Source organism: Lonchura striata, chromosome 1 (assembly GCF_046129695.1).
Source record: "Lonchura striata isolate bLonStr1 chromosome 1, bLonStr1.mat, whole genome shotgun sequence".
NCBI lineage: Eukaryota > Metazoa > Chordata > Aves > Passeriformes > Estrildidae > Lonchura > Lonchura striata.
The window spans coordinates 91,224,391-91,239,348 of record NC_134603.1 but is presented as its reverse complement, the minus strand read 5'-3'; the positions used below and the strand labels follow the sequence as shown (position 1 = coordinate 91,239,348).

The 14,958-nt window shown below is 43.2% G+C and overlaps 1 protein-coding gene across 1 annotated transcript in view; it reads left to right on the top strand.

Moving 5' to 3' along the window:
* HIVEP1 (HIVEP zinc finger 1) overlaps positions 1-5,824 on the top strand; it is a 137,307-nt gene extending 131,483 nt beyond the window's left edge. The window contains exon 13 of the mRNA XM_077785810.1: positions 4,977-5,824. The gene's annotated coding sequence lies outside the window, so the exon portion shown is untranslated. The remainder of the gene's footprint in view (positions 1-4,976) is intronic.
* Positions 5,825-14,958: the final 9,134 nt, after the last annotated feature.

Below are 14,958 nucleotides of genomic sequence, written 5' to 3'. Positions count from 1 at the left end.
CAGATACTTCAACCTCCCCCAGATTCCTCCCTGTCAGTTCATCTGGGGCAGTGATGAGGGAGCTGGAAACTGCTGGTTTTTTACCCAGTGCTACTTTGTTCCCCAAAAGGGTTCAGACTCTTACCTCCTCCTGCTAGGTACCATTTACTGAGCACACCTCGTGTTCTGTATGTGCACAGTAATGCAGTTTTGTCAGGCCCATCAAATTAAGCAATGCCTTGGATTGGAAGGGTCTTTAAAAGCCATTTCATTCCAACCCCCTCTGCCATGTGCAGGGTTGCCCCTCTTGTGGAACACCGACTAGACAATAAAGCTGTCGGAATGATGATGATGCCAAACCATTCACTTCCCAGGGGAGAAGTGGAGCTGGAGGTTATGTGGGTCTCACTAGCAATTATCTTGTGACTTTCTGGCACAGCATAAAAAAGAGAGCTGTCTGAGAAGGGGTTGGAGTTTGATGCTTGGGAAGGTGATGTGAAATACTTTTCAAATATTTGTTTGGGCCAGAAAATTAAGATAAAGAAGACAAAGCCTGGCCTCAGCATTGACACAAGCAGTCTCCTACGACTTTTGGGAAGGCCAAGATTTTGCTCATGGATTTTTAATGCTGTCCAAGGCAGTATCTTACAACAGAGCGTGGGCATTTCTGGCACTGTGGGGATTGCTGTTAATGACACCGGAAAGTGATTTTTTTCTATTTTTTTTTAACCTGCCATTGCTCCTTCGAGCAAATTAAAGTCTGATACATTCACATTTCTATGTGTCATTAACCCAGACACCTACTGCAGGGCCTAAAGCTTGTGGCTGCTGGAGAGATTAAATCCTACTAATGCGCTTTTCCTTACACACTGAGGGAATCTGGAGTCTCTCCTTTTGAAGCTGACTTGCTATTTTGACTAATTGCTTCTGGTAACAGTTAATAGCCTTTTGCAAAGGCACTTCATCTGCTGACAGCAGATTGATGTAAGGAAGGGACACAGTTCACATTTCCAAAGAGAGCATTGGGAAGCCCATTACCAGCTTCATTAATCTGTTAATAATAAAATTAAAGTACAAATAAAATGTGACAAATTGAGTTCTGTTATGAAAGTCACTTTAACAGGAGGCTCTGAATAAAGGTCAAAACAGACTCTGATTTCTGCTGTGTTCTAATAGTAGAATCAGAGGAGAGCATTGTAGAAACACTGTAATTAATCTGGCAATACTATAATTGTCCCCAAATGAGTTTGAGGAGTGATTTTTTTTCCTTTTTCCTTGAGAGCATTTACAAAACCTAGAACATAAAGCTCTGTCACACAACATTTAAGTGCTAATCCAATTTCACAGGAAGATTTCAACAATGCAGGTATGGTAGATAGGCTTACCCTCACTGCCTGCCTTCTTGTGGCTGCTACAGCAGTCAAAACTCAAGTTTACCCAGCACAAGGGCAAAAGAGATAGGAAAAGCCATGCAGGTGTAGATCTTCTAACAGCTTTCAAAGAAATGAGCCTGACATTGGAAAGAAGCTTCACCAGAATCAACCAGCCAGATCAGACATCTCTTTTTCTGGCAAGGATGGCATTGTCTTGCTAAATCTGCTTAAAATTGAAATGGATTTACTTCTAGGGTTATCCCCCAAACCTACTGGTATTCTCTGCAACAACCTTCCTAGGCACAATCTAGGTTAGCAGAATATCTTAATCTAGACTTTATTCTTAAATAATCCTTCTGCTAAGACCTTCAGCTAACACTGCAGAAAAGAACCTGCTAAGAATTAGACTGATTGATCTCTCCAAGGCACAGTGTGTATGAGTCCTGTAGAAAAAATCAAATTTATCAAATTCCTTCTTATTACTGTTGAGCAATTGCCCCAAGAGCAGTCAGTCACAGAGCATAATTTAGAGACACAGCTGCCGTGAATGGAGAGCTTCCTGCAGCCTGGCAGAGCAGCCTCTGCTGGGAGCACCTGAACCAAAGGCATGCTATTAAAGAACCCAGCCAGGCAAGCAAATACATAAACAAGTTAATGTGAAGTGTTTGAGGAGAATGGCTCATTAAGTCAGGCAGAATAACAATACAGAAAACTAATAGCTCTATTTTAATAATCGGCAGGAGGAAAGGGAGAAAGTTGTCCTATTGTTCTATGCAAGCCAAAAGGAGTCTGTAGAGCCTCCTCTTCTCCAGTCATCTCAGGGATAATCACTGAAGAGACCATATTTCCAGTTTGAGAAGCACCATATGGAGTCAGCTATGTCAGGAAAGATGTAAGGGGAGGGGGAGGATAAAGAATAAGGGACGAAGAACAAGGAATCATTATTACCTGGTCTCATACAAGATGTGAATAACTAGGTGAGGAATTGACCCAAAGTTGATGGGTTGAGGGCCTGGGTAAGGCAAGAAGCCTGAAGCAGATGCCCGTCAATGTGAAAACACTCAGAGAGTGGAAATGGGATATAAACTGGGCTTAGCAGCCAGAAATTTGTGTGGGTTATAGAGGAGCTCTTAAGCAGAGAGGCAGATGATGGAAGGGTGAGAGGGCAGCAAGAAAGCTGCTGGCTCTGGATGGATGAATTTTTCATTAGCACAGTGGTCACACAGAGGAAGCAGGACAGAGGCTCACATGAGCATATTTTTCTGCCACAATGTATAGCAAGCATTATGTTCAGATTGACTCTAGCTGCTTGCTTTACACTCAGTCTCACATTTAATATCTATTTGTGGTAAACATCAAGTCAGAACTCTAATTCTTGTGGCAGTGATTTGAGCACTGGAAGTGAAGCAATCCAGTTCAGTTTGGGTTCACAGAGAGCTAAGCTGTCTGTGCATGGGGGAAGATGGGCAGGCCCAGGATTGCAGCTGCTTTGGGATGTGGAAATAACCTGATTTGAATTTTCTTTGTCAAGGACTCTCTCCAGCTAAGAGAGTACTATTTCCTACCTCCTTGCTCCCATTTCCCACCATTTTTCCTATACTTTTGAAGTGGCTCTTTCTCAGACAGTGTTTGTATAAGGCAAGGAAGACAAGCTCTGGTATCTGTCTTTCCACTTGCTTTTCTCTCTTCTGTTCAGCAGAAATTTGTGCATCCTTGACCCAGTGTGAGCCTGAGGAATATGGCCACAACAACTGTAAAACAATACCCCCCCAGATCTGTTTGATTCCTGAGTCAAATTCCTGAGTCTTCCTCGAAGTGTTTACTGACCACATCTGCTGCACCACAAGGAAAGCAGCTTTGTATTGCTATTGGTTATGTATGGGATCCTGCAGCTGCCTGCTGTAAAAGCAATCATGCCTCAGGCTTTTCTTTCTGTATAATATATGTTTCTCTCATAATTGCTTTCATTTTTTCTTTTCCCAAGAGTTCTGCCTTGTAAAAAAATAGAGAGAACAACCCTATGAAGAGAATTAATATCAAATATGGAAGATCTAATGCCTGAAATGCCCAAACACAGCTCTGGTAGTCCAGTCAATACATTATAACTCTAGGATCAGCATTTTCTCTAAGTCACTCCAATTCTGTAATTTAATTCTGCAAAGGCACTATTATTATGGCAAAAACATGGCCTTGCTGGCCAAGCATCAAGAGTCTCAGCTGAGGTAAATGTCTACGTGTCTGTCTGTTGTGCCAGGGTCATCTGTAAGAACAACCATCACAAAAATTGCCATACAGTCTAAATGACTGCTGTCTCTTCTTCAATAGGCTCTCTTTAAGGCTATTACATCACAAACAAGGGCTTTATTTTTTGCCTTTTTTTTTTTTTTTTTTTTTAGATTTTTCAATCTGGCAAAGAATAAATAAGCAGGAAAGATCTAAAACTAGAAGCTTAAGTGAGACATGTGAGTTGTTACAAAGATAGAAGGCAAATGAGGATATATAGTCAATATGAGAAGAGTTTAATATAGTATGTTCCCCATTCCTTTCAGTCTTATGTCAATATTTGGATAACTTTCTCCATGGCCCAATCACCATTTCTGAGATGACACAGAATTTATTGAATGAGCCTCTTTGGCTCCAATTAAACAAAAGATAGAGCAGACAGTCCTAATGTTCCCCATGGCCATAAAATTTATAGACATATGAATTTATGGGAAGGGAGTTTGCTTTTAAGATCCCGGTGTCTGGCTGGTTGCCTGGTGTGAGAGAAGGACAAATCTACCTGCAGGTATATGTGCTGGACACTGAGCCAGGCCCGCCCTCCAGGCACTCAGTGTCACCAATATCCTCAGTTTAGAGCTGGATCCAACTGAGTATTTTCAACACATTTTCCAGGGGAGAGTTTCTATCCTAAAGTCCAAGCCTGAAACCTGCCATGATTTATGTGCTTGACCCACTGCAAGCAGTGTAATCGAATGGGGGAATGGTTGCCACATCAATCACAAACCACAAAGTCAGGTGTATATGAAGACCAAAGGGCAACTCACTGCTACTAAACTAAAATTCTGCAGAGTTGAGTGTGTGTTTGAAGTTTCAGGGCCCAGAAGGTTCAGAACAAGTATAGGTGAGAAAATACTGTGCTGTTTTGCAGGCCTGGGCACTGTGGTCTCTTAATCAGTTTAAGAGCATAGATTGTACCTTGGCTGTGGAGGCATGAGGAAAGATCTACAATCAGAAAAGATACTGATAACTGCTGGATAGGGTTTCCTCTTCCTTCTGGAACGTGGCATGTCCCAGGCTTGGCAGGAGCCCCAGTCAAGCTCCCCAGGCAGCAACACCAAGCTCTCAGCTGGGGCATGGGGACAGTCCTGCAAGGAAGGGACTGCCAGTGGCAGGCAGAGCCCTGAAATGCCTGTGTCCTTGTGCTTGGAAGTAAGAAGGTGTCATCAGTCAGGAGTGTAGCCAGAGGATGCATGGGTCAAGAGACTGGGGATTAGCAATACTGGATGTTTCAGAGCAGAGGAAATAAAGCACTCACAAGTTCAGGGAACAGAACATCATGACTTGTCTCCTCTTTGCAAGCAAGTTTACACACCAGGGATAGATGTGTGTATTTATCTGTAGGTCTCTGCCTCAGCTGTCTCCCTCTAAGGAGAAAGAAAACCAGTAAGGCCACCAAGTTAGCAGGTGCTTTGGCAGTCCAACCAGCAGGAAGCACACAGTTGGGATACAGCTATCAAGTCTTCATCAGGACCATGGGACTGCAACCAGTGGGATTCTCTTTGCCCCTCCCTCCCCTCTCCTCTTACATTTGCAAATTTTAATTTCATTTTAGCTGTAAGAGTCTCTTTGCTCCTGACATTTCCTCATGTCTTTCCCAAGTAAACCAATGTTTATGACATTAAATATATTTGCTGTGTATTGGTATTAAGCAATTGCTTTTAAAAGATAATCTTCCCCTTTCTGTTATTAGGCCTTTATTTCCACTGCTATTTTTCTTGGTGAGTTATACGTAGACGAAATTACTGCTATTATGTCTTGAGGTTTCCCTGAGGAATCTTGTCAAAATGAACAGTCCTTTTACTAAGCTTTCCTATATAGATTGAGCAGAAATAAAACGAAATAATTAAATGGCTCCTGAAAGAATCCAGTGCCTAAAACCCCAGGGAAAAATAATGGCTCCATCTACACCACCGTGAAAGCCTTTACTGAAGCGCAGTGTTTATGTTCTGCAGAGGGTCTTACAGCATCATCCCCACCACCAGCAGCTCTGAGTGCTTTCCAGGCATGCAGTTAAGTGACGTGACTAAAAAGTGTCACCTGTTAGTTCTCACAGCCTCTTCCCACTGGGAGAAACCCGTGTGGTTGAGAGCCTTGTTTTGGAAGTATATTACATCTGTTTGAGTCATAATTATATTATTGTTTTTAGTATATTTGTTATAATCTGTATCCATTAAAGAAGTTTAGTGGCACTCAGGGAGTGTGCCTCCTGGCTGCCTGTTCTCCTGAGTGCTTTGTTCTTCAGTAAGAGATTAGGAAAAAAAAATTAGCATTAGGGAAGTTTTTCTCAAGTTAGTAATAAGAGGCTGAATTTCACACCAGTGATACACTTAATTTGTGCCTACAAATCAGCATGATGAATAATGTCTTGGCTTATTTTGCTGCGCAAAAAATATCCTGCATCAATGCAAAGTTATTGCTGCCACAGCCCCAAGCATGGTTGTGACATGAAAACCCTGAAGTGCCTTTGTCTTTTTTTACAAGGCCTGTGAGGTTCCCTTGACTGGAATTTGTCCTTCTGCTTGGATCGAACAACCCAAAGCTGTTCAGTTTTCTGGCTCATCTGTTCCCCCCGCTACTTCTCAGAGAGCGAGAATTAATGGGCTCAGTCCTGCAAGACACTGATCTTTCTGGCACCAGTTCAACAAACCACTTATGCAAGGGTTTAAAATTTAACTGCCCAGAAGCTGCTGAGGTTAATGGTACTGTACCAGGGACTGCAGTGGGATCATCTTCCCTGACCCTGCAGCCTGACCTGCTGACATCCCTCTGGCTCCCACGCTGCCATAACTTGGGGGTGACCTCAGCACATGTTTGTTTATCCTGGAATTAAATGGGTATGTGGGGACTTTACTGGATCTGCCTTACACTGCCCAGCCCTTAAGTTCAGATATCCACAGAGCAGTCACAAAGGGACAGCAGATGGGGTGGGATCGGCTCCATGATGCTGTCCAGTGGCAGCCAGCTACACTGGCCATGAACTCCTTCAGGCATCCAGGATATGGGCAGCCTCTGGGGAGATCACCATTTTTCTCACTGTCTCACTACATGTTGTGAGGGCTTTTTGCATTCCAAAGGGTTTCACAGTGAAAGAAGCTGGTGTTGGCACTCGGGTTTGAGTACCCAGGTTTCTGGGGACCTGGATCTCAGTGGTTTCCTGCAGTGCCATGTTGTAATGGTGAAAGGAGAGGCCACCAGGCCAAGCAATACCTGTGTGTGAACAGGGGCTCTCATGAGTTCTTTCTGTCTTAGAGAAACAACAACAAAATTCATCTCAGGCATGATCGCTCACAAAACTTATGAACCTTTGGAGGCAGCCAGAATTGACCCATCCTTTTTTCTTGAGAGGGGCAGGGGAAACAATCTCCACTGGTCCCAATTACTCTGTTTGCTAGAAAAAATATTCCTGTGTAATGACCTCAGTAGGGAGTGATCAGCTCCTTTTGTGTATTAAATTAAACCTCTGGGGGGACATTAGACCCTCTAATTCGTATTTCTCAGATGCAATTTAAGTCTTTCATCAAAAAACCTCATAATATCTGAGCACTGGGATACCCAGTAGATTAATTTTCATGTGGAGGATGAAAATAGCCAACAACATGTTAACAAATTCCATGGGGAGACCAATTGTAATGATATAAATAATCTAACACAGGCACAAATTTGAAAATATGCTTCTTTATGGATCGCTGAGAACAAAAAGGCTATTTTAAACATTTTCTTTATATTAAGGTAGAGGTGGGGAAAACCTCCCTAGCCTGCTCATTAAAAATGGAGTACATGAGCAGTTTCCAAAGGTCAGAGCCCCAAAATGATGCATCTCTATTTCTTACTCAGCTAAAATTCCCTGTCCCAGGAATACTGCTTGCATAAGTTGTCATCACTTCTGCTGCATTAAATTGGCTGAGGAAAGGACAGGTTTGCATGAGTAACAACTTTCACTTAGGGATAACTGCAGAGAAGAACATTGCTTCCTGTGCAAAGAACTGATCCTAGATCAAACATCACATTTTGAGAAGTATGTGTATAATTTCCAAGGTTTGGGGCCTTTTCCAAGCATTGCCTGTGAGTGCAGGACAGCCCCAAGCCTCAAAATGCTTCCTCCACCTGCATCCTGTGAGAGCACTGCTATGATAGAAAACATCAGCACAAACGGGACTGAGACACAATTTAGCCCCTGGAGTGGGTAGGCATTTTCTGATGGGAAAAGCAGCATTCCTCCCCTTCCAGCTGGACACTTTATCTAACACCATTGCTTATGACAGCACACTGATGGATGCATGTCTCAGTGGCAGTTCAGCTCCTGAGGAGAAGCAGAGCCTTCGGTAGGATTCTCAGCCACACTGAGAGCTCAGGGCAAGGGAAGTTTCTGTGCAGCAAATGCAAAGCTACAGGATGATAGCCCAGGTCAAGGAGAGGGAGGATATGGCTGGATGTAAAAAGGCATGTCTGGGAGGAGAGAAGAAAATGCAACAAAATATTTATCAAATAAACAGATACATTTGCAGTTCAAGTGACACTAAAACATCTAGAAGTCTCAGAGAAGAATAATGGTATCATCAGAATATTAGGAGCTTTGCTTTAAATAATTTTAATTATAATTTTAAGCATAAACCCTGCTTTAGCAGTGTTCAGCATCTGTTGTTGTAACATTTTCCACTAGAACCCTTGATTTTTGCATATCTCTACATATTTACTGCTATTAAAAAACATATGCAAAGATGCTTATCAGCCCCATCCAAAACATATTTTCTGGCATACAAATGCCTTAATCTATTTTTGTATTTAATCATCTATAAATAAGCAAACTAAGACATAGTCAAATAGTGCACAAGCAAGCCATGCATACATCAGGTACTAATTTTCAGCATGTACTCAATTTGTCCAAAAAAAATTGAGCAGACTAAGCCTCCTAAGCCCTGGTTAGTTCATTGGGCTGAGGCAGAGTAGAGTTACAGTGGCCTATGAAAAACAGAACAGGAGGTCAGGACTATTTATGTCCTTTTCCTGATGGATTTATGAAGGATAGAGTTTGCAAGGAGACGTGGCTGGTGAATGATGCCACTACACTGGAAAAATCACCTCGTGTAGACACAGCTATAGAGCGTGGGCTCAGCCTACAGGTAGGTACAGGTTATCCTGCTGAGGAAAGGCAAAAACCCCCAAAACTTGTTCTTTTTTCCAGAGACAGTCCAGACTGAGGAGACCTAACACATACTGCCACAGCGCAAGTGATGTGGTTAACCCATTGAAGAGAAGCCATGATTTATCATCACTCAGTCCTAAACTCTTCATGTCTTGCAAGGTAGTAAATGAAATTGTTTATTTTACCAAATCCTGTCAAATCACTTTATCCCTGGAAAGCTGTCTGGAAAACCAGCTCCCATTCACTCTGGCCAGGCCACCTGAAGCTACAGATAAAGACTCATAACAAGTTCTTATTTTTGTAATTGCAAGGGCTATTTGTCATTTCCATCTGCTCTCTTCTTCACTCGATCTGTGGATACTTTAATGTTGAGTTTATGTGTCTCAGTTTATGCAGAGCTCATCAACAGCCTGTTCCTGCTGTAATTCTCACCACCAGCCTGCTCTGGGAGAGCACCAAGGAACAAGAAAGAGGTGAACTGCCAGAGAAAAAGACTATGTGTTATACAGGAACTCCTTTGTAATCAAGAATATCAAAAGGATAAAAGTCGATTCATAATAATTTGGGAGGCTCTCTCTACATATTTTAACTGCCTGATATTATCTCACTGAAGAGACACTCCAGTCTCACTAAAACGTGCTGTTACACAAGCAAAGCACTCCAGCATTGATTTTTCTCTTGTTGAGGATTATGAATCAATGTGATTTAAGCAACTCTACTTCTGAGAGTAATGACCAGCCCTTGAAAGTTTAGCCAAGCACAGGAACTTTCTGGACAGAGGCAGTTTTGTATCAGTGCTTTTAATTCTATTTGAAGACATGGATTGTCCATTAATATTTGACCTCTAATTATATTTTTAAGAGGTGTCTCTATTGAAAAACAGTTATATTGTGAAGATGTGTGCAGAAACTTAAATGAAAGCAATTTTTTTAAAGAAACTATGCAACATTTTCTCTTGAATGAGCAGATCTATTTTTTACCAGCAGGCCAGAGGGCCCTGCTCTGCACCATCAGTCATGTCCTGAAGGCTTGTGAACCTGATATAGGAGTTGTGGTTATGAGTGTATAAACTAAAATGCAAGTAGCTGCTGCCCTGGCTTGCATCTGAAGGCACTGAAAGGCTGTAATTGCACAGTGGTAGCTGTGAGGTGCAAGAGCTGCTGCAGGCTCCCCTCCACCTGCATGCACATCCCATGGTTTTCCTATCAGCAGGACTAAGCTGAAGTTGCTGTAAGGCATCCAGCACCTGCCTGTTGTGCAATACTTCTTACTTAGGCAAGAGGGAGAACAAACCTTCCCTGCAGAGATCCCTGAGAGCAAAAATACAAACCGTAGCTATGGAGTGAGTGTTTAGTGCTGGAATCGTGAACGAATTGCTTGGCCTTGCACTTCCCACTGCCGCAATCAGCAGCTGTTTGCTGTCTGTGATGGCTGCCAAACCCAGCACCCTTTTGGAGAGCAAAGAGCCAGGCAGGGCCCTCCTGCTGCTGGCAGAGTTTATAGTTCTTTCTCCAAGATCCCACCACTTGCCCCAAGCTGAGAAAACCATGAGTTTCTTTGCTGTTTATCATCTATCTCCTCTTTCCACCAACCCCCCAGAGTCTCTGAGCTGTCCAGATGTGCTGATATCATCCAGGGCCTTGCATAACTTTCCTCTTGGGGAAAAAAAAATAAAAAATGCTGCAGTAGCAGTTCCTATGGAAATTTATTATTTTAATAAGATCCTCTGGAGCACTCAAAACCAAACTAACAGCTGTTCAGAGACCAGTTGTTTTCCCTGAATTCACTGAATTTCTAGGTGAGCATGGACTTATAGGATATAAATTTGAATGTTTCTAAATGTTTCTAAATGTTTCTAAAACCAAAACAATTCAAACCAGAAACAATATCTTGATGAAGCTGAAAACTGAATTTAGCATTCAAGTCCCTGTTTTTTTTTCCTCTGGACAGGACAGAAAAGATCACTTGTTTATTGCTCTGTAACTTATGGCACCAAATAGCTTTAGATGTAAGATAAGGAAATCTCTTGTGTTAGACAGGGCCAAATTGCAGAGGTACACCAGAGTTCGCATTAGGAAACCACACACACATATTCTCTTCTGTGTCTCCTACACAGCCTCTGCAGACTTCACTGTGCTACTTCTGACTTACACCGGCACAGGAAAAATGGGAAACCCTGAAGGGCAGGAAGGAGTGCAGGGTGATGACAGGAATCTGTAAAACCTTGCGTATTTGGGAGGGAGGGAGGGATGTAAGGATCCTTCATTATAGGAATTAAGGGTCATAAAGCAGAATTAAAATTAACTAAAGGATGTATTTTCTTCACACCAAATACAAATGAGCCACAGCAACTGGCTGTGCCATTCTGTGAACAATAAAGCTCCTCTGTTTTCTGAAAACTAGGTAACTCAGCTACCTAGGAGAGCTACTACTTTCAAAAGCACCACCTCTCCCTCAGGAAGTCTCCCAGGACTCATGGGGGTGTCTCACGCTATTTCCTTCTCGATTCTCCTACGCCTTCCTAGGAATCTGCCTTGGACTGATACTGGTGGCTTTTGGTTTGACACAGCACAGGTGTCCATGCATGTGGAAAGGGATTGTGGTCATAACAAGGCATGCAGAATGCACAAGGGATTTGAATGGAAGCCCAAGGATTTGAAGGGGATGCAGTGTAGCACCTGGGCCCTGGATGAGGGTGAGCAAGGTGAGAAAACTACTAGGAGAATGAATATTTTTTTTGTTTTTTCAGCCACTGGTTGACAAAAGCTCTCCGTAATCCCACTGAAAACCCTTGTGGCATCTCAGCTGTTCTTGGGTTTTGACAAAGACTTGCCAAGATTTCAGTGGTTTGGATTTGTTGGTTTTTTTAAATACAAACAGTGCTCAGGGTTATATTTACCATGCTTACTTTAACAGTATTTGGTGCAGAGACTGTAGAAGTTTCTGTGTAATTGCATACACAGATGCCCCTTAAGAATCAGACTATTTATGCTACTGCCTGGAAAAAGTAAAAAGCATCCTGTCTTAGGACAGTTTTGTGAAGATTTTTTCACGTTGTCCTTTGTTTTGTTTTTCAGTTAAACATGTCATCCATGTAAACTGGACATCATGACAGGTGAGAAAAGGCTGCTTCCTTTGTCTTGTATGTTCAAATGGAATATATTTCCCTACGTATCACACACAATTAAGCCCAAAACATTGGTCTTACAGCAGGTCTCTGCAGTATAATGCCTATAGATCTATTCCATCATCCTTCACAGGTTTGCAAAGGAGTGTGAGAACTAGTTACTTCCTTTGCTCACAAGGAAAGTGAGTGTAAACTGTTCAGAAACTGTGACCCTGGCAGAGTTTTATTTGTAGAAGGAAAGTGAACAAACTTGCTGGGCTGTGTGGGGAAAATCCACATATTTTCAAGTCTGGTAGTGCTGCCATTCTGCAGAGGTATGGGATGAGTTACTGAGATAACTCTGCTCCTCTCTGATCCCTTGAGTGAATGTCCCTGTATTGGGTCGGATCAGGCATTGCTGAATTCCTCCTCTGCATTCAGCTTTTGCAGCATCAGACACTGACAGTAGCTGCTGTCCTCAGCTTTCCAACTTCCTTTATGTGCATTCCCTCTCCAACTAACTCTCCCTGGAAGAGAAGGGGAGAAAGCTGAGAGTCCCCAAAATGTTGCCTTTTCTTGTCCAGAGCCAAGGAAACACCTGCATATTTTGCCACCTAGTACTCACCCTACCATGAACTCCCTCAGTTTTGTACAAGGTTATCGTGAATGATGAAGGAAAAGGACTTTTCCAATTCCAACATACTTAACCTATCTTTCTTGAGGGAAAATCTTGAGCATATATCTAATTTTAAAGGCAATGTTAGTTCCCACGGATCTCAGATACCTACAAGCCTTGCAGGGCACAATTTTCTCAGCAGTCCCTGCATTTCCTCTACACACGAGTTTGAAGAAGAACAGCAGAAGGAAGTGTATTGACCTGTCTGCCTGTCTGCCTAAAGACCTAAGCCCAGAAGAATAACTATGGACTAATTATTCCTCTCCTGCACCAGTGTGAAATGCTTTTAAAGAGCCGCTTGTGATCCTCTTATTTCAGCCACTGATGGCAGAGGAAGCCAAGGAGACAGCAGGACATGGCTGGAGACAGAGTGTCTTATACACCTTAGGGAAAAAACACAGCATGCATCCATCCTCTGGCTAAAGCTGACTGGACCTCCCTATGGAGGTGCCATTAGCTGGGTTGCTTCTTTCAGAGCCTCACAACAACGTGAGCTGAATCTGGGCCTGTAAAAGACATTCTTACACAGCTTTTAGTGACCATGTGTGCAGTGGCTTTAGGAAGTTCTGCACCTCCCCCACATTCCAGGTCCTTAAAATATTTCACCTCAGCTATGTGACCAGCTCTGCAGCCTTCTCCTTCCAGAGCTCTCTCCAGCTTTCTTCTTTTCCTCCCTTTCCCATCCACATCATGGCTATATCTGGCCTCACTTACCAGCTGTAATTTTCTTTTCCACAAGCTTATTTTCTTTCTCTTTTAGAACTGCATAACCCTTTGGCCTGCCAGTTGGATTGAGGGATGAAGACGTTAAAATAAGGGAAAAGAAGTCAGAGATATGCCTGTTTATTTATCATAAAAGCCAGACTTTTGGTTTAGCCCAGAAAAACCTGGAAATCTAACACCCTTGTCCAGCAGCACTCTTAAATAAGCACAGCTATAGGTACAGTCCAGTGGGAGGAAGGAGTCAGACCTGCCACCAGTTAATTACCCAGCCCACTAGGAAAGCTGCGACAAGCTCCTAAAACATGTCCAAGGAGAAAAATAACAAAAGGAAATCTGGTGGGATTGGGAGTTGACAGAGGTGAGGAAGGAATAGGTTATTTCAGAAGGATTAAAAGGTCAAAGGACTCAGTGTGGAGAAGCCAGACCAAATCCACCCAAAGCTGTTAGTATGGGATCATCTGAAAAACAAATCCAGGGGTTAATCCCTCAGACTGCTCAGGAGAGCAGTGCATGTCAAAGATGTACCCCTTCCTCCAGCTGGGCATGTCCTGCTTCTGGCTGAACATGTGAGATGACCCTTCTCAGATGTCCATCCATCTGTGACACCACCTCATCCTTTGTCCCAGGTTTGCTCACACCCTACATGCAAGCAAATGGAAACTTGTAGGGACAAGTAGGAAGCCCAAGGGTGAATTCTTTATCCCTATACTAAATACAGGCACTGTCACTCCATTCAAAAGGATGGTGTATCAGGGAAGAAAATAGCGAGCCTTCTAAGGCAGCTCCTGTCTTCTCAATTAATAATTTGCTCTGCTTCCTAGCTGCATGGTGCAGTTTGAAGAGTTGTGTGACCACCCCAAGGCTGTGAACCTCCCTGGTGAATGTGCCTCACCTCAAAGATATAAAGAGAAACACCAAAGAACCGCTTGCTCCACACCTAACAATTTCAGTGGAGATTTTCAATTTAAATCCTTAATACTGCTCTCACACAGTATTGCTCTTAATAATGTCCTTACAGTCAAGGATAGGAGACAGCTCTATACCCTCCATGGCATCTTCTGCTCCACAGGTGTCTCTTACAGTTGTTCCTGCCAAACACAGCACACTTTTCACACTGCTCAGGCAAGCAAAATAGGCTGCAGAGCAGAAAAGAAATAGGTACCTGTTCCTGCTGATGACCCATGAGCCTGCCCACTTAATTTTTCTCTTCTAACACTTCAGTCTGAAGGGTATAAACTTGGTTGCATTTCCTAATAGACACAAATTCTCTAGAAGACAGGGCTTTTCAGCATCCTCAAAGCAGAACTCGTGGTTTTCTATGGGATACAGCTTTGAGAGAACGTGTCTCAGTCAGGGTTGGATGAAGCCTGTCTATGAGGTCTAGATGAACTGCAGACGTGCCTATTGCTGTGCAGGGCTCTTTCCAGTTCTAGCTGTCTCCCTCTCTCAGAGAGAGGAGCCGGGAGGGCCCTGATGTGTGACGGGGAGGGACTGGGGGCATCTCCAGCAAAGCCCAGCCCGGGACTGCTGCTCCCGGCTCCCGCGGCAGATCCAGGCACCACCTAGAGGCGCTCGGGCTGTAAAAGCCTGGAGGGGAAAGCGCGGCCAGCTCCGGCTCTTTTCCGCCGCGATAACAATGTAGTACGACGCCTATCACTGAAGTTAAGAGCGTCAG